We start from the raw sequence: 25,308 nt of genomic DNA on the forward strand, positions 1-25,308 counted from the left end.
GATGGGGTTTTGGTAATAGACTCTGGGAGTATTTGAACCGAGCTCAGTCAGCCATTACCCTCACGCCATGCGGGCTGACCGGGCGAGTATTGACCTGTTACTGTCTCTGTCTGTCTGTGACAGAGTGTGGGCTGGAGGTCACTTGTTCCCTTTTTGCCTTTTCTATCTCTCTCACTCTTGCTCTCTCTTTCTCTTCTTTCTCCTCTCTCGTTTTCTCTCTCACACTGTCATTCTGCTCTTTCTTCTCCACCTCTTCTTCACCTCTCTTCTCCTCCTCCCCTCTTCTCCCTCTCTCTCCTCCCTTCTCTCTTCTCTCTCCCCTCTCTCTTCCCTCACTCTTCTCTCCTCCTCTCTCCTCTCCCCGCCCACGACTCTCACTTCATCTCTCTCTCTCATTAGGGTCACACGGTGGCTCAGTGGTTACCACTGCTGCCCCACAGTGCCAGCGACTGTCTGTGTGGAGTGTGCACATTCTCCCCAGTGTCTGCTTGGGTTTCCTCACCCGGCCCAATGGTGTGCAGGTCAGGGTGGACTGCCCATGGGGGAGTTGCCCAAAGGGTTAGGTGAACTGTTCAGACGGAGAAAGGTCTGGGTGGGTTACTCTCCTACCCATCTTCCCACCCCTCTCTTTCCCCTAGTCTCCTCCTCCCCTCTTCCCTGCCACCCTGCCCTCACCCATCTTCACGATTCTCTTCTCTCTTTCCTCCCCTACTCCCACCATCCTACCTTTCTGAACTTCGGTCTTTTACCCAATCTCCTCCTCCCCACCTCCAACCGCTCTCTCCTGCCAAACTCTCCTCGCCACCTCCTTCTGCTCCCACGCATCCTGCTTTCTACTCCCTCTTTCCACGCCACCAACTCCTCCCCCTTACCTCTTCTCTCCCCGCTAACATCACCCCCGCTCTCCTCCTCATCGACCCCACACCTCACCCACTCTCCTCCTCCCCCTCTCTGACACCCTCTTGTGCCCCTGCTGCTCTCTGCCTCATTCTCCCTGCCCCTCTCTCCTCTCCCTCTCTCTCTTCCACCCCTTTTTTCCGTGCCCTCTCTCCTCCCCCTCTCTCTACTCCCCCTCTCCATCCTCTCACTCTCCTCTCCTCTCTCTCCTCCCCCTCTGTCCTCCCCTCTCTCCTCCCACTCCGTCCCTCCCCCTCTCTCGTCCCCCTCTCTCATCCCCCTCTCTCTCCTCGCCCCTCACTCTCCTACACCTCTCTCTCCTCCCCCTCTTCGTCCTCCCCCTAACCTTCCCTCTCTCTCCTTCCGCTCTCCATCCTCCCCCTCTCCACCCACTCTCTCTCCTCTCCCTCTCTCCTCCCCTCTCTCTCCTCTCTCTCCGCCCCATCTCTCTCATCCCCCTCTCTCCTCCCACTCTCTCCTCCCCATGCTCGCCACCTCCCATCTCCCCTCTCCCCCCTCTTCTCCCGACCCCTCTCTTATCCCCTCCCCCTCTCCTCATTCTCCTCCCCTTCTCCTCCTTCTCTCCTCTCCCCTCTTCCCTCACTCCTCTCTCCCTCCTCTCATTCCTCATTACTCTCTCCTCTCTCTCCACACCACTGTCCCCTCTCTCCTCTCTCTCCTCCCCCTCACCTCTACTCCATTCTCCCGCTCACCTCTCCACTCTCCCCTATCTCCTCATACCCTCTCTCCTCATCCAATCTCCTCACCCTTCTCTTCTTCCACCCTCTCCTTTCTTCACCTCCCCTCCTCTCCTCTCCCCCTTTCCCGCCCACTTGTCCCCCTCTTCTCCACACTCACTTCTTCCCTTCTCCCGTGCCCCTCTTCTTCATCCCTTCTCCTGAACTCCTTCCCTATCCCCTCGTATCCTCTCCTCCCACCTGTCCTCCCTTCTACTCTCCCATCTCTCCTGCCCCCTCCTCTCTGGCTCTCCTCCCTGTCTCTGCTCCATTTCCCTGCTCACTTTCCCCCTCCTTCCCCCACTTCTGCCTCTCCTCCCTACTCTCTCCTCCCCTTCACCTCCCACCGTCCTCCCCTCCTCCTCAACTTCACCTCTTTTCTCCCCAATCCTCCACACATCCTCCACCCCTCATGTCCCTCTCTCATCCACCTCCCACCCCCTCTCTCCTACTCCACCCCAAACTACCCCTCACCTCACACCCCAAACTCCCCCTACGTCCTCGCTTCCTCCTCACTCTCCTTCCCCTCCCTCCTAACCCCTCTCCTCCCCCTCTTCCCCATCACTCGTCCCTCCACCTCATTCACTGTCTCCTCCCCGTTCTCCACCTTCCACTTTCTCCCCACTTCTACTCCTCTCCTTCATTCCTCTCCTTCTCTCCTACAACCCCTTCCCATCCACCCTCCACCCCTCTAGTCCCGCTCACGCCATCCACCCCTCACTCCTCACCCTTTGTCCTCCTGTTCCCTCTCCTATCCAACTCCTCCTACCCTCTCCTCCCATCTCACTTCCTATTCTCGCCTACCGTTCCCAGCTCTCTCCTTCCCCCTCTCTCTTACAGCCCTCTCTCCACCCCTTCTTTCCTCTGCCCTGCCTCTTTTCCCAATCCACCTATCCCCGCACCTCCCCCTCCACCCCCTCTCTTCTCCCCCTCCCTCCTCGCCTCTCCCTCCCGTCCCCTCCCCACTCTCCCTCCCCATCTCTCACATTTACCGATGAGGCATACAAAGTGGTCAAAAACGGCAGGAAACTGTAAGATTGGGAAAGCGTTAAAGATCAGAAGAAAACCACAAAAAGAGTGAGAAAGAATCATAAGAAAGAACAGGAGAGAAAAGATGTACCATAGAATTTAAAGACAGATAGCAGAGCTTTCTCTGAAAATTTTAAATGAGAAAGAGTGGCTCAGGTAAATGTTGGTCCCTCAGGGGATGAGAAGGAGCATTTAGTTATGGGATGTGATGAAATGGCTGAGGCACTGAACAGGTATTTTGCATCGGTCTTCACAGTGGAGGGCACTAATAACATGCCAGAGATTGACAAAGAGTTGGAGTCAGTGAGGACCTGCAAACAAACATTATTACAGAACGCTAGTGTTGGGCAAGCTCATGGAGCTAAGGATAGACAAGTCTTCTGTCCTGGTGTAATGCCTCCCAGTGTGCTAAAAGAGACAGCGGGGGATAGAACAGTTGCACTGTCAGTAATTTTTCCAATTTGCTGGACTCTGGGGCAGTTCCAGCAGTTTTAATACAGTGGCGCTGCTGTTTAAAAAGGAAGGTAAACAAAAGATGGGGAAGTATAGATCAGTTAGTGTAACATCTGTAGTGGGGAAAATGCTTGAGTCTCTTATCAATTAAGAAAGAGGAAGGCACTGTTGGATCCCCAAATGAATACCTTCCCACACATGGAACAGCTGAACGACTTATCCCCCATTTGAATAGGGTGATGTTAAATAAAGACCATTGAATTTAAGATCTTTACAGATCTTAAAGTTTTTTTTTCCCCGCGGTCAGGGGAAAGCTCTCTTGTCAGTGTAAAGCCACTGGTGTGACATGAAGCTGGTTGACAAAATAAATCAGTTCACACAGAATGTTTGTGCCAATGAGTCTCCAGTAGGTCTGTGAATGTTCAATCCTTCTCACAATCCAGATATTTCCATGGTGCTGATCTCCTTGCATATCTCCAAGTTGGATGATCTGGTGAATCCTTTCCCATAAACACAACATATTTATGGCTTCTCTGTATGTGAATGTTTTTAGATTGTTCACTGGATAATGTTAAATAATTTCTGCAGTCAGTTCACTGGAACACTCACATTCTTATATGTGTGTGTGTGTGTGTGTGTGTGTGTGTGTGTTGGTGCTTGACCACACGCAATGTTGTTTGAAACTTTTGCTCACTGACAAACAAGATAATCATGTTCCCTTTACGTCCAAATGAATATCGTGACTCTGTTGGGTCTTTATATCATGTTTAATTGGTCTCACTTCTTGCGAGAGGTGCAAGTGGAGTTCAATGCAGCTAAATGTGAGGTGATGCACTTTGGGAAGAATAACAGGAAGGCAGAATACTGGGTCAATGGAAAGATTCTTGTTAGTGTGGTTGTGCAGAGGGATCTTGGAGTCCACGTACAAAGATCCTTGAAATTTGCCACCCTGGTGGATAGTGCTGTTAAGGTAGCATACGGCGTGTTAGGCGTCATTGGGAGAGGGATTGAGTTCTGGAACCACAACATCATACTGCAACCATACACAATGATGGTGCGGCCACAGTTGGAATATTGTTTACAGCTGTGGTCGCCCCGTTACAAATACGATGTGGAAGCATTGGAAAAGGTGCAGAGGAGATTTATCAGGATGGTGCCTGGTCTGGAGGGAAGGTCTTATGAGAAAAGCTGAGAGACTTGGTTCTTTTCTCATTGGAAAGAAGGCGGCTAAGGGAGGATTTGATAGAGACATACAAGATAGTCAGAGGATTAGATAGGGTAGACAGGGAAAGCCTTTTTCCTAGGATGAGGACGACAGCTTGTACGAGAGAGAACAACTATAAATTGAGGGGTGATAGATTTAAGACAGATGTCAGAGGCAAATTCTTTACAGAGAGAGTGGTAAGTGTGTGGAATGCCCTACCAGCTCAGGTGGTCAACTCAGCTCCATTAGGGAGTTTTAATTAATCCTTAGATAAGCTCACAGATGATTTTGGGATAGTGTCGGGGGACGAGTTGAGAAAATTCCACAGGTCGATGCAACTTTGAGGGCTGAAGGGCCTGTTCTGCGCTTTATTGTTCTATGTTCTATAATCTGAATCTTTTTCCACGGTAGAAATGACAAATTCTAGAAGACATAGATTTCAGGGGACAGGGGAAATTTAAAGAAAATAAAAACCGAAAGAACGGAAGATGCGGTTGATCAGAAACAAAAACAAAAGTTTCTGGAAATGTTCGACAAGTCTGGAAGCACCTGTGAAGAGAAATCAGAGTTCACGTTTCTGATGAAGGACCCGAAACATTAATGGATTTTTATTTTCTCAGATGCTGCAAGACCTGCTGAGCATTTCCAACAGCATGTGAAAGTTTCAAGAGAGTTATGTCAGGCAAGTTTTAATACAAAAGGTGATAGTTGAGTAGAATGTACTCTCCTGGGAGGTGATAAAAGCAGAAACAATCACAATGCTTAAGAGGCATTTGGGCAGGCACATAAGCAGGCAAGGGGTAGGCAGGGATATGGATCATGTGCAGGCAGGTGGAATTAGTTTGGAACGGCATCATGGTCTGCACAGACATGATGGGCCAATTATTCCGGTGCTGTAATGTTCTGTTTTCCAAGGGGCACAATGTGTGGATCGAGAGTTAATTTTTTTTTAGAACATACAGTGAGTTGATACATTTTGAGAGAAGCAATGTAGAAAAGAAATATATATTTGCATGGCACAGACACAAAGAGTAGAGACTGAGGGAAGGGGGGCAAGGTGTACAATTCTTTAAAGGAGAGAGGACATAATCAAAGTGTTTTGATCAAAACATATGGGATCCTGGGTTTCATTAAACAATTTCATTGACTAGTTAGGTCACAGTCAATCATTGTGTCCAATTCAGGTCAACAGATTCCTGATCTTCAGGGTGTGGAGTACAGACATATTGGTGTGGTGCACTGATGAAGAAAATGCAGTCACTGGATTGATTTGGAAAAAATGCTATTTTCTTTGAAGAAATCAAGTTGAAAAAATCATGATAGAATAAAATGGATATGATTATAACACATCTAGATAGAGCAGACAATAAAATAAATTGCACTTGATAGGTGATGGCTCAAAATTTAAGATTAGGTATAACGTTTTGAGAAAGTGGGAGATGAGCAAGTGTTCCACTGGCTGGAAATATGCAGAACATGCTGCCTATTATGGTGGTGCAAGTAGAGGTGATCCATGATTAATGAATACAATTATATCAGATATGAGAGAAATAAACTTTCAGGGTTTTGGGAACAGCTGGAGAATGAGAATAAGGGATTCTGCTACAGAGAGCCAGCTTGGATTTGATGGGCCCCTTTCTGTGCCATAACATGTTTTTTTTTTGTACTTGCTTAACTTGTTCCGGTTGTTTGTCTTCAGGGGTTAGATTATCATCAAGGTAAATCTACTCTGTGTTCATGCTCAGACCAACACAGGTTGTCCTTCCACAGCAGGAGATAATGTTTACTGTTTTATACTGGGTTCTGGAGGAGTCCCTGGGTAGTGTACACAGAACTGAAAATCTGCTCTAGGGTGTTTTAACCAGGACTGTGAATATCTTGGAACATCTAATGCCACACCAATGCCTGGAATGCTTTCTAACTGACTGACTAAATGAAATATGTTCCTTCCACAGCATGTTGCTGGCTGGAGTTCTGTGGTCAGTGTTATTACACAAGGATCAGAATTGGACAATCTATTGTCTGTAACATATACCAATGATTAGCATGGAAATGTAAATGATTTAATTAGCAAGTTTCTAGATGGTACAAATTGATGAAGTTGTGAATCGTGAAAAATGGTGTCAATGGATACAGCAAGAAAGAGATCCGTTGGTAAACCCATACGGAGATAGATTTTAATCCAGACAAGTGTGAGGTGATGTATTTTGGGAGGCTCATTGCAAGAGGAATGTATTCACTAAACCGAAGGCCTCTCAGCAGCATTGATGTACACAGGGATCTTCAGGGGCAAGTTCACAGCTCCCTGAAAGTGGTGAAGGAGGTGGATGGCAGGCTTGCCTTCTTCTGTCAGGGGAGTGATTATAAAACTGTCATTAGGCCACCTTTGGGGTATTGTGTGCTGTTTTGATCACCATATAAAAAGGAGGATGTGGAGGCTTAGTGCAGTGAGAGAAAAGGTTTACAAGGATGTTGCCTGGATTGGGAGAGGTTGGAAAGACTTGGATTTTTGTCTTGTGAAAGTCAGTGGCTGCGGGTGATCTGAAAGGCTCAGAGTGAATAATCTGAATCCTTTTCCACGGTGAAAATGGCAAATTCTAGAGGCCATACATTTAAGGGGAGTAGGGGCAAGTTTAAAGGAAATGAAAACTGAAACAACTGAAACAACTGCAGATGCTGTAAACCAGAAACAAAAACATTTTCGGGAAATGTTCAGCAGGTCGAGCAGCTTCTATGAAGATAAATTAAAGTTAACGTTTCTGAGGAAGGGTGACCAGACCCGAAACATGAACTGATTTTTCTTCACAGATGCTGCATGATCTGCTGAGCATTTCCAATAACATGTGCAAGTTTAAAGGCAGTTGTGTTGGCAATTTTCTTGTGCAGAAGGTGGGTCAGTGACTGGAATGTACTTGCCTGAGAGTTGGGAAAAGCAGAAACAATCACAACGTTTAAGAGGCATTTGGGCAGACACATAAGCAGACATGGGTTGGCAGAGATATGGATCATGTACAGGCAGATGGAATTAGTTTGGAATAGCTTCATGATCCACACAGACATGGTGGGCCGATTATTCCGGTGCTACACTCTTCTGTTTTCCAGGCGGTAGAATGTGTGGAGGAGAGTTAATAATTTGAGTGGAATATGTCTCTTCATGAGAACACACAATAAGTTCATTCATTTTGAGAGAAGCAATGTAGAAAGTCAATATATATTTGAATGGCACAGACACAACGTGCAGGACAGCAGGAATGGGGGACAATGTGCACCACTTATTAAAGGAGAGAAAACATAAAGTGTTTTGAGTAAAACAAATGGGATGCTGGGCTTCATTAATGGGGGAATGATAACAAACTCATGGAAAAGATGCTGACCATTGACAAAGCTCTAGTTAGGTTACAGTCAATCATTGCATCCAATTCTGGTCAACAGATTCCTGGTCAGGATGGGGAAGTTAAAATACCATAGAGGGGCCTGTTCCATACCTTTTGTTTCTCTTTCAGGACACTGTGGGGTCTCAAGGGTTAAACATTCCCTTGCCAAAGGCCATATTTCATTAACTGAATGCCTGTACTCTTTCAATACAGACAGAACACCTCAGAAGGGGGGAGGCTGACAATATCTCAAAATAGAACCTCTTGCAGCCACACATGTGGATTCCCCCGTAACCCCAGACAGAGGAATTTGCCCTTTCCAGACAAGACTGAGAGCCCTGGGCACAACCCTGTTAAACTGCCTCCCGCTCCCATTGTCTTACCTCCCCTCCATATTAGCATAGGTAAGTGAATCCCCCATTTACTGAAGGAAGAACCCTCCAGCCTTAATCTCTTCCCATCAACACATAATCATGAACAATACGATAATCAGTTTCTGTAATCCATTCATACGTTAACGCAGGACATCGCCATTCATCAAGCTTTGTAAGGTCATAATTACCAGCTTTAAACTATGTAATGACAATCGCCCATGTGACTAATATGTCTTTGTCTAATTCCTATTAAATATACTGTCTCTGCGGGTAAGGCAGAGATTCGTGAAGAAGTCTCTACAAGTCTCTATACTAACCTGGCAGGGGAGATACCATGATCATTGCGGTGGCGCTCCCAGGACGAGGCTATCCCATTGCACTTCGGGTGTGCTGACGCCTGCGATGTCACCAAATGCGGGATACTCAACAGCAAAATTTGTGGTAGTGGGGGTCTGCGTTCGCGCTCTCCCCTTGTGGGCGGCACGGTGGCACAGTGGTTAGCACTGCTGCCTCACAGCGCCTGAGACCCAGGTTCAATCCCGAATCAGGCGACTGACTGCGTGGAGTTTGCATGTTCTCCCCGTGTCTGTGTGGGTTTGCTCCGGTCTCCTCCCACAGTCCAAAGATGTGCGGGTCAGGTGAATTGGCTGTGCTAAATTGCCCGTAGTGCTAGGTAAGGGGTAAATGTAGGGGTATGGGTGGGTTGCACTTTGGCGGGTCGGTGTGGACATGTTGGGCCGGAGGGCCTGTTTCCACACTGTAAGTAATCTAATTTAAAGTCGACACTGGGGCACCTTAGAAACGCTTTGAAACTCTCGCCTGCTGCCCAATAATAAAGCTACTTGTGCCTTTAGGATTTGTGGAACAAAATAGGCATCAACAATGAAGGATATGAGTGATCTTCAGAGTGTGGAGTACAGACTTACTGGAATGGTTCACTGATGAAGAAAATGCAGTCACTGAATTGATTTGAAGAAATTGCTATTTTCTTTGAAGTAAACAAGCTAAATATATTGGTTGATTTTTTTTCTCTTTTTCACACCAAGTAATGAACAACGGTTTTGGCAGTTCATAAAGTTTTGCATATCGAGAACTTAGCTTTGGAAATGTTCACAACATCATTCAACATGCAGATTCACACTGGGTAGAGACTTTTATTTTCCTTTATTCATTCACAAGATGAGGGTGTCGCTGGCCCGGCAGCATTTCTTGCCCATCCCTAATTGCCCAGGGGGCAGGTAAGAGTCGACCACATTGTTGTGGGTCTGAAGTCACAATGTAGGCCAGACCAGGTAAGGATGGCAGCTTCCTTCCTGAAAGGGCATTAGTGATCCAGATGGGTTTTTCGGAAAATCGATTAATGGTCATCATGAGACTCTTAAATTCCCGAGTTTTTAAAAATTTAATTCAAATTCACCCATCTGCAGCAGTAGGCTTTGAACTCAGGTCTCCAGAAGTTTATCTGGGGCTTTGGACTAACTGTCCAGCGACAATATCACTCGGCCAATACTTCCCCACATCACTGCCCATCTGCACAGAGTAAACAGCGATTTTCTGGTACATCAGGACTGACATCAGGACTGGTTAATCACACATACATTTGCTGAATAATTGCAGGAGTTGGATGTTGATGGGCTATTGACATCCATCTGTGAACCATGTGTATTCTGAGGTTTGTTTCTGATCATGATTGGAAACAGCATCGGTCTTGTTACCTTTTGGGGATAAAAACAGTTTCAATTAGCTTTCTGTTAAATACCTAGCAATAAAGTCGATCCCTAACTCTCAGGCAGATTAGTTTCCTTTGAAGAGCTCCTCATCTCCCCAACCTCCTCCATCCTCACACCCAACAGTACAATAATCTCACAGAGTTTCTTTGTGACTATGAATGAGACAATCTGATCAGCTGCTTCTTTCCCTGCTCCTATGTCAAGTTGGATCTTAAACTCCCCTTGCTACAGTTGTGATCCTGCATCATTGTACAGTGTTGCTCGTATTTCATGTCTTGGACTGTCAGTGTTCATGATACTGCATGTAGCTTCTTGTACATCGGGTTTACAGTGCAAGAGTTTAGCTCTTGCCTTCCAACAACAGTAGAGTCGTACTCCAACAAAGCTTACAGAATCATGGCCTAGCATATTCCCCAACTTCCCTCCTTCCATCAAACCAGAGGATCAGCCCTCATTCAACTGAGAGAATTCAGGAGGGCATGGCAGTAACAGCAGCATGAATACCTAAAAATGAGGTGTTCACCTGATGAAGTTACCAAACAGCATAAGCAGCAAGTGATAGACAGATCGAAGCAATCCAGTAAACAACGGAACAGATCTAAGATCTGTAGTCCAGCCACAACCAGTTGTGATTGAAGACAAAGGACAGCTGGAGTCCTGAAGACAGTTCTCTCCAAGATATTAATCAACAAGAATGTCAGACTGGATTAATCATCATAAAACTGAAGTCCATTTGATATTAATATGTTTACAATCAGTGTTCAATTCACCACGTGTAGCTGAAGGTAAAGATAATCTTCAAGTGATTGTAACAGTGAAGATACCTGAATACTTATTCAGCAAATTAAAGCCTGTTGTGTTAGTAATAATTTTAAAGAGATATTAAAAGTAAGGTGATTTGAGTATAATGGAAGAAATTTATTGGTGGGTATCTGATAATTCTGTTTTAATGTGAAGTTAATTTAGGATTAGTTAACAAATACACACACGGTAGGGTATCCCAGTCCCATGGAGTGCACATCCAGTTCCATGTGGGAAAACCAGGACACTTCTTGTATCAGCAACAACCACAAGAACACAGAAGTGACACTGGAACACTAGTTTGACCAAGGCGAAAGTACTGCACTCACTCATTGTCCCCACATTCCAGGATTGATGTGATCACACCAGAGAGGGGACAGAGAAGATTGATCAGAATGTTTCTCTGATTGGAGAATTTCTGCTCTGAGGAAAGATTGGATAGGTTGGGGGGTGGGGGGGGTTTCCAAGGAAGATGAACTGAGATTAAATTGATGTGATAAAATGCTGAGGAATCCAGGTAGAATGGATAGGAAGCAGCTATTCATTAACAGAGCCATCAGGAACTAGAGGTTTTAGATTGAAGATAATTCTCAGAAAAAAAGGGGAAAGGAGAATGTATGGTGGAGAGCAGGATCTCACTGATGGGGTGACAGAGGCAGTTACCAGCATTACATTTGAATAAAAGTACGTGGATGGAACTGAAATGTTGGAACGTGCAGGGCGATGGACTAAGTTCTGCAGAATGGGATAAATGCGATTTATTTGACATTTCTCCAGAATATTAAACTCCAGTCCAATTTGAGAAGTTAAACATCACGAAACATACTTTAGCAGGACTTATACAGTTAATAGTAAGTTCCTAGGGAGTGCTGCTAAACAAAGAGTCCTTGGAGTGCAGGTTCATAGTTCCTTGAAAGTAGAGTAGCAAGTAGATAGAATAGTGAAGGGCGGCAGTTTGTCTGCTTGCCTTTATTGGTCACAGCATTGAGAGGTCATACGGAGGCTGTACAGGACATTGATTCGGCAACTTTTGTAATATTCCATGCAATTCTGGTCTCCTTCCGATCAGATGGATGTTCTCAAACTTGAAAGGGGTCAGAAAATAATTATAGGATGTTGCCAGGTTTGGATAGGCTGCTTTCCTTGGAGCATCAGAGGCTGAACGGTGACCTGAAAGAGATTTTTAAAATCAGGCCGGGCATGGATAGGATAAATAGAGAAGATATTTTCCCTGCAGTGGGGGAGTACGAAACTAGGGGACTGGGAGGGGGTGGGCGGAGGGACAGAGAGGGTGGGTGGATCGAGAGTGGTGGGACAGAAATGGGTGAGGACAGAAAGTGGGCTGAGAGGGGAGGGGAACAGATGGGGGGAACAGAGGGGGTGACTGACGGTTGGGGGGGCGACCAACAGAGAGGGGGAACAGACCAAGCGGGGTGCAACCGACGGAGGGAGGGGAGGGAAAAGATGGGTGTGCAACCGACGGGGGAGCGACTGACAGAGAGGGGGAAAGACTGAGGGCGCGACAGACTGACAGATAGGGGGACAGAATGATCGGGGGTGGGGAGAGAGGGGCGACAGGGATGGCGGTGACCAACAAAGGGCTGACCAATAGAGAGGGGGGAACAGACAGAGTGGGAGGAGACGGAGGAACACAGAGGGGGAAGATGGAGAGTTATTTTTTAGATCTACAACTCAACCCTTTTCCTGTTTTCTCCTCCTCAGCTTAATTCCATCTGAAGGTCACAGAACAACTGCATAGTTTCTGTAGAGTTTCAGGGAGATCAGGTGCTGAACATGGCATTTGTAACATGCTGATCAATAAATGGACTCTGGTTCGACTCCACTGTCTGTGTGGTGTTTGCACATTCTCCCTGTGTGTCTGCGTGGGCTTCCTCTGGGTGCTCTTAATTTCCTCCCACAAATCCAAAGACGTGCAGGTTAGCTGGATTAGCTTTGGGTAATGGTAGGTTACAGAGTTAGGGTGGAATGCTGTTCCGATGGTTGGTATGGGCCGAAAGGCCTGCTACCACACTGTAGGGATTCTGTCACTGAGTATAGGGGTTAGGAGGTCACGTTGTGGCTGAGTAGGGCACTGGTCAGGCCACTGTTAGAATACTGCATTCAATTGCAGTCTCCCTGATTTCAGAAAGATGTTACCAGAATAGGACTCAACCTCTTAATGGCAAGTTCTTGGGAAGTGTTAACAAACAAACAGACCGTGCAGTGTAGGTTGATAGTTTCTTGAAAGGTGTGGTTGAAGGTAGACAGGTCGGTGAAGGTGGTGTGCGGTATGCTAGCTGTTATTGGGCAGTGCATTGAGTATAGGAGTTGGGAGATTATGTTTCGGTTGCACAGTTTATTGGCTCGGCCACTTTTGGAATGTCCACTGCTTTGAATTCCAGTCTCCCTGCTATAGGAAAGATGTTGGGAAATTGGCAAGAGTTCAGTAAGGTTTTACCAGGGTGTTGCCAGTATTGGAACATTTGAACCATAGGGAGAGGCTGAATAGGCTGAGGCTATTTCTCTGAATCACTGGACACTTTAGGTGGCTTTATCGAACTTTATAAAATTATGAGGAGCAGTGATCGGGTGAATAGTCATGGTTTATTTTTTCCCAGGGCAGGGGAGTCCAAACGAATAATGTGAAGTTTTTTTCCCCAAGGTGGAAATGACAAATTCTAGAGGAGAGGGGCAAAGTTTAAAGGATATGAAAACCAAAACAACTGCAGATGCTGTAAACCAGGAAGAGAATCAGAAGTTTCTAGAAAAGCTCAGCAGGTCTAGCAGCATCTGTGAAAAGAAATTAGAGTTAACATTTCTGAGGAAGGGTGCCCAGACCGGAAACTTTAACTGATTTTTCTTCACAGATGCTGTATGACCTGCTAAGCGTTTCCAACAACATCTGAGCAAGTTTAAAGGGAGTTGTGTCTGACAAGTGTCTTGTGCAGATGTCGATAAATGACTATAATGTATTCTCCTGGGAGATGGGAAAAGCAGAAACAATCACAGTTTAAGAGGCATTTGGACAGACACATAAGCAGGCATAGGTTGTCAGGGATATGGATCATGTTACAGGCAGATGGAATTAGTTTGGAATGGCATCATGATCTACGCAGACACGGTGGGCTGATTACTCTGGTGCTGTAACTGTTATGTTTTCCAGGGGATAGAATGGTTTTTGAAGAAGTAACAAAAATGATTGATGAGAGCAGCCTGGCCGACATGATCAACGTGGACTTTAGTAAGGCGTTCAGCAAGCTTTCTCATGGGAGACTGGTTAGCAAGGTTAGATCTCATGGAATAAAGCGGAAACCAGCTATTTGAGTACAGACCAGGCTCAAAAGTAGAAGATAGAGAGTGGTGGCGGAGGGATGCTTTTCCGACTGGAGGCCTGTGGAGTGTCTCAAGGATTGGCTCTGTATCCACTATTTTTCATCATTTATATCAATGATTTGGATGTAAACATAGGAGGTATTAGTAATTCTGCAGATGACGCCAAAACTGGAGGTTTAGTGGACAGTGAAAAAGATGACCAAGGCTGCAATGTTTCCTGCAGGTGTCACCATTTCAGATGCTGCCCGTCCTGCTGGGGATCTCCAGCACTTCTTGGTTTTGTTGCAGATTTCCAGCATTTTGCTGAAGCACATGGAGACAGAGAGCTGTACAGCTCCAGATTTTGTTGACTCTGCAGGACTGATGGATGACGAGGAACTCAATCCTCGTTTAATCCTCCTTTCCTTTGGTTTTCGGAGTCGCTGACTACATCACTAATATTGTACGTCCCACTCCCTGACCTGAATCTGACCCATCTAACCCGACACTTCAGATCCCATCCCCCTGCCAGACTAGTTAATACCTCACCAATGGAACTGGCAATAGCGCTCCCCCCATCCCCACCCTCCAGGAGATTTGACCCAGCTCTGCACAGGGGTAACCAGTCAGGCTGGTACAGGTCCCAATTCCTTAAGAATCTAAGCCCTTCCATGGTACACCATTTCTCCAGCCACACATCCAGCTGATCTACCCTCTTATTCCTGCTCTCACTAGCATATGGCACTGGGAGCAAGTCTGACATCATTACATTTCAGGAGCTGCATTATAATGTGTCCCTGCTCTCCCAATATCCAGCTTTCAACCACTCATCCCTTTATTTCATTATGTCATTGGTATCAGGGTGTTGTACAACCACAGGCTGTTTACCCTCCAGCTCCAGAATATCCTGTAGCTGCACCATGATATCGCGGATCCTATCACCAGGGAGATAACATACCATCCTGGATTCATGGCTGTGGCCATAGAAGTGCCTGTCTGTAACCTTGACTGTTGAATCCCCTGTCACTCTCTTTCTTCCCGTTCTGGGCAGCAGAGCTATCGACAGTGTCATGAACCTGGTTGTTGCTGATTTCCCCTGAGACCGACACACACACACACACGAATCCCAAGCAGTATACATTATCTGTTTGGGAAGGGAATAACCACTGGGAACTCCTGCACTTCCTTCCTGAGCCTTTTACTTGATCTGATGGTCCCCCATTCCCTTTCTGCCTGTGTAACCCTCACCTGCAGTGACTAACTCACTGAACATACTGTCCATAACGTTCTCAGTATTGCAGATGCTCCACAGCGAGTCCACGCACAGCTCCAGGTCTGAAAAGCAGTTTCCCAGTAGCTGCTGATGGGCACATTTCCTGCACACACAGCCGTCAGGGACACTGGAAACATCCCTAATTTTCCCACATTGTACAAGAGGAGCACACCATGGGTCTGAGGTCTCCTGTCACACAGGCTCTCTAGATTCAGCTAGTTACTCCCATTTAGAGAATTTATATGACCAAGCAATCTTCCTCCCCTTCAAACATTGTAATAAAAATCCTGTATTCTTTACTTAAGCTGATATGTTATACCTTAAAAACGGTTACAAAATCTCCACAGGTATCGCTTACAAACTGGCTGTTCCCTTTGGGACCATGTGAATTTCTGAATGGGCTGAAACAAAATGGAGTTTCAGCTTCACCTTCTCCCTGTCCCACCTCGCTCTGTTTACACCCAACTCCAAAACACTCTCATTGAGCCAAGCAGCCCTCACAGTGCAGCCCTGTCATTGTCATTGTCTGCTCACCCCTACACTGCCCTCAGCCTCCTGTACTGTTCCAATACATCTCAATGGGAGCTCAGGGACAGCACCTCATCTTTCAATTCAATCCTTTGTAACCCCAGAGTCAACATGGACTTCAGCAGTTTCTGGGTGAACAGACAGTTTGAATCTGGAACATTCCACCTAAAAAGGTACTGGAATTTGACTTCATAAAGAGTTGCAGGGAATTGAAAATAAGGAGTTTACAGGTGAGCATCATGAAGTGGGTGATTGGGACTAAATCTGACAGTCCCTACAAAGAGACAAAGTGCAATCTGGACAAATCTGTGCTCCCTCTCAGACCAAAGCAGACCCTGAGCTTCCAGTTGCCTGCCACTTTAACACACGAGCCTGTTCCCTGGCCAACATCTGTCTCATTCTTAATGCAGTGTTCCAGGGAAGCTTGATGCCGAACACTCCAGAACACACCAAATGGCCCTGTATTTCAAGGACGGCAATTTCCCCTCCCATGTGGTCAACAATACCCTTCAGTGTATCTCCACCACTTCCTGCACCTCTGCCCTTGAACCCCACCTCTCCAACCGCAGCAAGGATAGAACCCCCAAGTCCTCACTTTTCAATCAGATACAACACATCATCCTCTGCCATTTCCACCACCGACAATCAGACCCCACCAACAGATATCTTTCCCTCCACACCCCTTTCAGCATTCCTCGAGACCATTCCCGTGACTTCCACATTAGATCCATGCTCCCCACCAACCCACCCTCCACTTCCAACACCTTTGCCTGCCATTGCAAGAGGTGTAAAACCTGTGCCCACACCTTCCCCTCACCTCCATCCAAGACACCAGAGGTCCCTTCCACATCCAGCAGAGATTGTCCTGTACATTGAATAACCTCATCTATTGTTTTCATTGCTTTCTACAACGGGGAGACAGGACGCTAACTTGCAGAATGTTTCAGGGAACTTTTCTGGGAGACATACACCAACCAACCCCACTGTCCTGTGGCTAACCATTTCAACTCCCCCTCCCACTCTGCCAAGAACATGCATGTCCTGGGCCACCTCCACCACAAAATCCTTGCTACATGACTCCTGGAGGAAGAAAACCTCATCTTCTATCTTGGGACCCTTTAACCACTGAATCAATGTTTCGTCATTTCCTCTCCCCCACCTTATCCCAGATCCAGCCCTCCAACTCAGCACCACCCTCTTGAACAGTCCCACCTGTCCATCTTCTTTCGCAATTATCCACTCCACCCTCTCAACATTACCCTCCACCAGCATCTTCCTATCGCCTTCCCAGCTACCTTCCCGCCAGCCCCACACAAATGCTATTATCTGTCAGTCCTCTTCCCCACTCTCACATCCCTGCTGAAGGGCTTAGGCCCAATATGTCAATTCTCCTGCTCCTTGGATACTGTCTGACCTGCTGTGCTTCTCCTGCGCCAAACTTTAACATAAGCTGGAAGAACAACACCTCATTTTGTACTTGGGGACCCTTCAGGACTCTGACCTTAAAATGGAACTCATTAATTTTAGGTCCTAAGTCTCCCATGTCCTCGCACCATAGTCTCCCACCCCACACACCAGGCCTTGTTATTACATCGCCTGCCATTACACATTACCTATGGTTAGTCACTAACAATCTCCATTAACATCTATTCACCCTCCCCCAGCCAGATCATTATCCATTCCTTTGTCCAATTGCTCCTGTATCTCATTTTGGACTATATCACCACCTATCACATTTACTCATTAACCCCTACCTTCTGCATATAAACTGACATTTTTTCTCAGTCACATCAGTTCTCAGGAAGGGTCAGCGGATCCAAAATATTAACTCTGATTTCTCTTCACAGATGCTGCCAGACCTGCTGAGCTATTCCAGTATCTTCTAGCTGTTGTTTCTGATTTAAGCATCCACAGTTCTTTTGGTTTTCATTTACTGGGAGTTTCTAATTCAGGTCTAGCAGCCTACATCATGAGTTTATAAACCCTCCCAGTCCACACTAACTCCATTTCTCTCCCACTCCCTTCACACTCACTGGGTCTCTTCCCAACCCCTGCCCAGGGACACTGCACCTGCACAGCTCATGGTCACATGCTGGCCTGTTGGCGACACCCCTCATTCACTCCCATTGGCTGGAGGATTACACCTGGTCTCCTAATGGTCTGAAGCTGCCGTCAATCAGCCAGGCCCCATTGTGACATGAGTGGTGGGACCCTCCCAGGAGTGTGGGAGGCTGAGGGGTAACCTCAGAGGTTTATAAAATCATGGGAGGCATTGATGGGATAAATAGATAGATGAGGATAGGATATCTGGTCGGCACAGAGGAGTTTGACTGAAGGGTCTGTTTCCGTGCTGTGTATGTCTGTGGCTCTGCCCTGGGATGAGCTTCATCACTCACAGTGAATGGGGCTGAATCAATGTCCTGTAGAGCTGCAAAACAATGTCCCAACTCCAATACTCAATGCACTGACCAAGTACACCAAACGCCTCCTTCACTATCCTGCCTATCCAAGATTCCACTTTCAAAGAACTATGAACCTGTACCTCAAGTCTCTCTGTTCAACAACACTCCCCAGGACCTTCCCATTAAATGTATAAGTCCTGCCCTGATTTGTTTTTTCAAAATGCAGCACCTCACATTTATCTGAATTCACTCCACCTGCCACTCCCCAGCCCATTTGATTGAAGTCCCATTGTACTCTGAGGTAACCTTCTTCCCGATCCACTTCCTCCCGATCCAATTTGGTGCCTGTGTAAAGTCACTGACCATAGCTCCTATTTTCACATAGTCATCATTGATATAAATGATGAAAAGCAGTGAACCCTGCACCGATCCTTACACCATATTGCTCATCACAGGCCTCCAGTCCGAAGGCAACCCTTCACCACTATCCTCTGTCTCCAACCTTACAGCCAATTTTATATCCAAATAGCTAGTCCTTCCACCTTGAATGTCTTTCTGAAGTCCAAGTTAGTGATTTCCATGCACAAAGCCATGCTGACTGTTCCTAATCATTTCTTACCTTTCCAATTACATCTAAATCCTATCCCGGAGAAGCCCTTCCAACAACTTGCCTGACTCCAGGCTCACCAGTGTATTGTTCCCTGGCCTTTCCTCATCACCTTTCTCAAATAATGGCACCTGTCTTCCAGCACCTCGGTGATACAAATATCTCAGCGAGGGACCCAACTATCACTTCCCTAGCTTCCCACAAAGTTCGGGGATTCACCTGATCATGTATCAGGGATTTATCAATCTTGATGCATTATACAAGTTCCAGAGACTCTGAACGAATATGGACACTTGTCAAGTTATCCCTATTTATTTCTCCAAACTCTCTCACTTCCATATCCTCCTTCAGTAAAAGCGGACATGAAATACGCAGATAGTATCTCTCCTGCCTCCTGCAGATCCATAGACCGCCTTGTTGATCTTTCAGGGTCCCTATTCTCTGCCTGGTTACTCTTTTGTCCTTAGTGTATTTCTAGAATCTCTTTGGATTTTCCCCAAACTCATTTCACAAAGTTCTCGTTCCCTTTTTTGCCCTCTTAGTTTCCCTCGAGTATACTCCTACCGCCCCTATACTCCTCCAGGTATTCACCCAAACCCAGCTGTCTGTACCTGCCATATCCCTCCTTCATTTTCTTGACCAGAGCCACAATTCCTCTTGACAGGCAGCATTCCTTACACCTCCCAGCCTCGGCCTTAACAGGAACATACTGTCTATATACTCATTGTCGCAGGCCTATGGGGGCAACAGCAGATGAAGACAGAGAAACAATCAAACATTCTCGGTAAAGAGGCAGTGCTGGGAAAGATACCAGCCGAAAGGTAGATGGGTCTCCTGGCCGTGATGGAATGCATCCCCGGGGACTGTAAGGAATGGCAGTGGGTAAATAGCAAATACACTCGTGATAATTCACTAAAATTTGCTGACTCTGGGACGGTTATAACAGATTGGAAACTGCAAATGTGATGCCAATATTTTAAAATGGACGTATTAGCATAACTTCTGTAGTGGGGGAAATGTCTGATCTCTCACGAAAGAAATAGTGAGCTATGTGGATAGAAATTGTCTCATCGAGCAGACACAGCATGGATTCATGAAAAGTGGACGACACTAAGATGAGTGGTAGAGCAATGTGTGCAGAGGCCACTGTCAGTCTGCACAGGGATACAGAGAGGTTAATTGAGTGGTTAAGGGTCTGGCAGATGGAGGACAATGTTGGGATATGTGAGGTCATCCATTTTGGTCGGACTAACAACAAACTGGATGATGAAATGGTGAAAACATGCAGCAGGCTGCTGTGCAGAGGGAGCTGGGTGTCCTTGTGTATGAATCACAGGAAGCTGGTTTGCAGGTACAGCAGGTAATTAAGGCAGTGAAGGGAATATTGTCCTTCATTGCTAGAGGGATGGTTATGCTGCAGCTATACAGGGGGCTGGTGAGGCCACACCTGGAGTACTGTGTACAGGTTTTCGTCCCCTACTTCAGGAAGGATGTAATGGCGCTGGAGGGGGTGCAGAGCAGGGTCACTAGTTTGAGTCTGGAGTTGAAAGGGTTGCCTTCTGAGCAGAGATTGACAAAACTGGCATGATCCTCATTGGAATTTAGAATAATGGGAGATTGTATAGGAAAAATATAAAATTATGAAAGGAGTAGATAAGATAGAAGCAGGGAGGTCATTTCCACTGTGGACTGGACAAACTATGGTGCATAGCGACAAAATAAGGGGGTATCAGATTTAGGACTGAGTTCAGGAGAAACTTCTTCAGCTAAAGGGTTGTGAATCTGTGGAATTCCCAGCTGATTGAAACAGTTGAGACTTTCATCTTGAATGTCTTTAGGTCAAAATGTAGATTTACGAACAGGAAAGGAATTAAAGGTTATGGGAGAGAGCAGTAAAGTGGAGCTGAGATCAGCCCTGATCTTATTGAATGGCAGAGCAGGCTGGAGGGGCCAGATGGCCTCCTCCTGCTCCTATTCCTTATGTTACGTTCCCACTTTTCAGCCGTCCCTTTACCTGGGAATAGCAAAGAAGTATTGAAAGATTTTATCTTGTTCAATCACAATGCACCTTTATCCAATTTAGAACAGCAACTTTTAGATCTGGTCTATTCTTTTTTGGAACTATTTTAAAACTATTATAATTATCAGAGAATCCAGACAGTGGGGAAGCAGGTCATTCAGCCCATCACATCCGCACTGACCCTCAGAGACTCCCACCCTACCCATGTAATGCTGCCTTTCCCATGGATAATCCACCTAACCTGCACATCCCTGAACACTGTGGGTAATTCAGCCTGGATAATCCACCCAACCTGCACATCCCTGAACACTGTGGGTAATTCAGCCTGGATAATCCACCCAACCTGCACATCCCTGAACACTGTGGGTAATTCAGCCTGGATAATCCACCCAACCTGCACATCCCTGAACACTGTGGGTAATTCAGCCTGGATAATCCATCTAACCTGCACATCCCTGAACACTGTGGGTAATTCAGCCTGGATAATCCACCTAACCTGCACATCTTTACATAGTGGGAGGAAACCAGAGCAATCAGATGAAACACACGCAGATATTAACAATAAGGTGATCAATCCTTTCTTATTTCCCAGTTCCGTCCAAATAATTTCACTGAACTTACTCCCATGAATATCGTCCCCAAGCACAACTCTAATGCTATCCCTAACCAAAAACACCACTCGTCCTCCTCTCTTGTCCCCCTTTCTATCCTTCCTATAGCATCTATACCCTGGAACATACAGCTGCCAGTCACATCCATCCCTGAGTCATATTTCTATAATACCGATGATATCCCAGTCCCATGTTCAAACCATAACCTGAGCTCATCTGCCTTCCCTGTCAGGCCTCTTGCATTGAAGTAAATGCAGTGTAACTGCTCGGTTCTACCGCGTTCTGCCTTGACTGTTTGATTTCTGAACTGTACCAGCCTCAGACTTATCTCCTTTCTCACTATCTCTTTAGGTTTACCCCCACTCCCTCACTGGTTTAATGCCTCCCGAGTAGTACTAGCAAATCTCCCTGCCTGGATATTAGTCACCTTCCAATTCAGGGACAATCCATCCTTCTTATTCAAGTCACTTCTACTCCAGAGGAGAATTCAATGACCAAAAGATGTGAATCCTTCTGCCCTACACCAGATCTTTAGCCAATCATTCATCTCCTCCATCCTGCTATTCCTACTCTCACTAGCATGTAGCATTGGGAGTAATTCAGATATTACGACCGAGTATCTACTTTTTTATATTCCAGGCTAATTTGCTATATTCTCTCATCAGGACCTATCTTTTTCTCTTCCTGTGTCATTGGTACCAATGTCCAGTGACCTCCCACTGGTTATTCTACCCTTTAAAGAATATTCTGCCACCAATCTTTTCTGAACCTTTCAAGTTCCACAACATCCTTCTGATAGGTGGAGAACAGAATTGCACTCAATATTGTAAGAGTGGCCAAACCAATGTCCTGTACAGCCACAACATGACTGCCCAACTCCTGTACTCACTGCTCTGACCAATAATGTAAATCATACCAATCACCTTCACTATCCTATCCACCTGCGACTCTACTTTCAAGGAATTATGAACCTGCACTGTAAGGAAACTTTGCTCAGTAACACTCCCTCGGACCTGACCATTAAGTCTATCAGTCCTGCTAGGCTTTGCTTTTCCAAAAAGCAGCACCTCACATTTATCTAAATTAAACTCCATCTGCCACTCCTCAGCCCATTTCCCCATCTGATCAAGATCCCATTGAAACCTGAGTTACCCTTCTTCACTGCCCACTACACCTCCAATTTTGGTGTCACCTGGAAACTTACTAACAATACCTCCTATGTTCACATCCAAATCATTTATGTAAATGATGAGAAGTAGTGGACCCAGCACCGACCCTTGTGGCACTCCAGTGGTCACAGTCCTCCAGTCCGAAAAACAACCTTCTACCACCACCCTCTGTCTTCTACCTTTGAGGCAGTTCTATATTCCAAATGGCTAGTTCTCCTGGTATGGTGAGATCTCATCTTGCTAACTAGTCTTCCATGGCGAACCTTGTCGAACGCCTTACTGAAGTCCATAAAGATCCCATCTACCGCTCTGCCCTCAAAAATCCACTTTCTTACTTCTTCATAAAACAGCTCAGTCAAGTAAGAGACATGATTTCCCACACATAAAACCATGCTGACTATCCCTAATCAGTCCTTGCTTTTCCAAATACATGCAAATCCAGTCCCTCAGGGTTCCCTCCAACAACTTGTCTGGCACCAACATCAGGCTCACAGGTCTGTAGTTCCCGGGCTTGTCCAAACCGCCTTCATTAAACAGTATCATCATATTAACCAACCCCCAGTCTTCTGGCACCTCAGCTGTGACTATCGCTGATACAAAAATCTCAGCAAGGGGCCCAGCAATCACTTCCCTAGCTTCCTACAGAATTTTAGGACACACCTGATGAAATCCTGGGCATTTATCCACCTTTCTGCGTTCCAAGACATCCAGTACCACCTTCGCTGTAATATGGACATTTTTCAAGGTGTCACCATCGATTTCCAACATTCTATATCTTCCATATCCTTCTCCACAGTAAATGCTGATGCAAAATACTTGTTTAGTATCCCCTCCCCACCCCATCGCCTGCAGATCCACACACAGGCTGCCTTGCTGATCCTTGAGGAGCCCTATTCTGTCTCTAGTAAACCATTTGCTCTTAATGTATTTATAAAAACCCTTTGGATTGTCCTTACCCTATTCGCCAAAACTGTGTCCTGTCCCCTTTTTGCCTTACTGATTTTCCTCTTAAGTATACTTCTATTGCCTTTATACTAGAAGGATGTTCTGGATTGGAATAAATGCCAAATATTTCATCTTGATAAAAGGGCAGGACTTACACTGATTAAAAGTCGGGCCTTGCATAGTGATATAGAACAAAGAGACCTCGGGGTTCAGATCTTTGCAGTTTATGTCACATGTAGACAGGGTTGTTCAGAAGATGTATAGCACACTTGCCTTCATTGCTCACACCTTTGAGTATAGGAGTTGGGACATTACATTGAGGTTGTACAGGATGTTGGTGAGGCCTCTTCTGGAATACTGTGCTCAGTTCAGGTTGTGCTGTTATAGGACAGATGTTATTAAGTCGGAGAGGGTTCAGAAGAGATTTACCAGGATGTTGATGGGAATGGATGCTTTCGGTTATAAGGAGAGGCTAGGTAGGCTGGGACCTCTTTCACTGGGGTGTAGGAGGCTGAGGGGTGACCTTATTGGAGGTTTATAAAATCCTGAAAAGTATAGGTAATGTGAACAGCAGGTGCCCTTCCCAGGAGGGGGCGCGATTCAAGAGTGGGTGAGAAAAGGAAGACCCTAAAAAGACGTTCCGGATTTTACTTTTTGTTTTTGTACAGAGAGTGATTCACATGTGGAATAAACTAGCAGTGGACGTGGTAGCTGTGAATACAATTACAATTTAAGGGTGGCACAGTGGCTCAATGGTTAGCACTGCTGCCAGGGACACAGGTTCAATTCCTGCATTGGGTGGCTGTCCATGCGGAGTTTGGATATGCTTCCCCGTGTCAGCGTGAGTTCCTCCAGGTGCTCCTGTTTCCTCTCACAAACCACAGATGTACAGGGTAGGTGAACTGGCAGTCCTCAATTGCCCATAGTGTTCAGGGATGATTGGGTTTAGTGAATTAGTAAGGGGTAAATGTAGAGTAAAACGGTAGGGGAATGGGATTCTAAGAGGAAAAAGCATTTGGACCTGTATATCGATAGGGAATGCTTGGATGGATTTGGACTAAGTGGAGGTAGATGCGATTAGTTCAGTTCGAATTTATGGTTGACACGGACTGGTTGGAACACAGGGTGTGTGTCAGTGCTGTATAACGTTCTGACTCTATCGCTCGTTATCTCTGTAAATTCCTCTATGCTCGGAACTCTCCGTCAATGCCACCTCATCCAGTCTTACAACTCTTCCTTATCTCGATAATTCCTCTCCAGCCTCAAAACTCAAAAAAGTCTATCAGAAATATCTCTATCTCTGTAACATCCTCAATCCTCAGAATCCTCTCCAACTTTCATCTCCTCCAGCTTCATTACTCTCCCTATCTCTAATCCCCTCCAGTCTCTCAAAGCTCTGCTATATGTGCCTTTTTTATTTCCAGCCTTCAGGATTCCCAATGTTTATTTCTCACTTGATGACGGCCCTTTCCGATTCTGTGCTGAGCTTCTGAATTCTTCCTTAAACCTCTCAATCTCCTTTTCCTCCCAAAACATCGGCCAATCATCTGTCATCTACTCTAGTATCACCCTTTCTGACCTGAAGTCCAATGGAGCTTGTCATATTCCTATAATAAACATCTTAGCGGTCTACAGAACAGAAAAAGGCTCTGGTAGTACATCGGGTCTGTGACAAAGAAAACTACCACCTAACTGTCCTCATCTATTTTCCAATAATTGTGGAAAAGTCTCATCTATCATGGCATTGCAAGTGCACACTAAATACATCTCAAATGCTACCGGGATTTCTGTGTCTCCCACCCTTACAGACAGTGAGGTTCAATGCAACTGTTGCTCGATGAT

The 25,308-nt window shown here is 46.0% G+C and overlaps 1 long non-coding RNA gene and 1 other non-coding gene across 4 annotated transcripts in view; one reads left to right on the top strand and one right to left on the bottom strand.

Moving 5' to 3' along the window:
* The first annotated feature begins 8,377 nt into the window (after positions 1 to 8,377).
* LOC132813725 (U1 spliceosomal RNA) lies at positions 8,378 to 8,541 on the top strand. The gene has a single exon (XR_009644155.1). It is a non-coding gene; the product is annotated as a U1 spliceosomal RNA (small nuclear RNA).
* A 2,801-nt stretch (positions 8,542 to 11,342) lies between these two features.
* Positions 11,343 to 25,308, bottom strand: part of LOC132813724 (uncharacterized) — a 32,069-nt gene continuing 18,103 nt past the window's right edge. For all 3 annotated transcript variants that reach the window (XR_009644152.1, XR_009644153.1, XR_009644154.1), the window contains exon 4: positions 11,343 to 11,769. This is a non-coding gene — a long non-coding RNA (uncharacterized LOC132813724). The remainder of the gene's footprint in view (positions 11,770 to 25,308) is intronic.

Source organism: Hemiscyllium ocellatum, unplaced genomic scaffold, assembly GCF_020745735.1.
Source record: "Hemiscyllium ocellatum isolate sHemOce1 unplaced genomic scaffold, sHemOce1.pat.X.cur. scaffold_452_pat_ctg1, whole genome shotgun sequence".
Lineage (NCBI taxonomy): Eukaryota > Metazoa > Chordata > Chondrichthyes > Orectolobiformes > Hemiscylliidae > Hemiscyllium > Hemiscyllium ocellatum.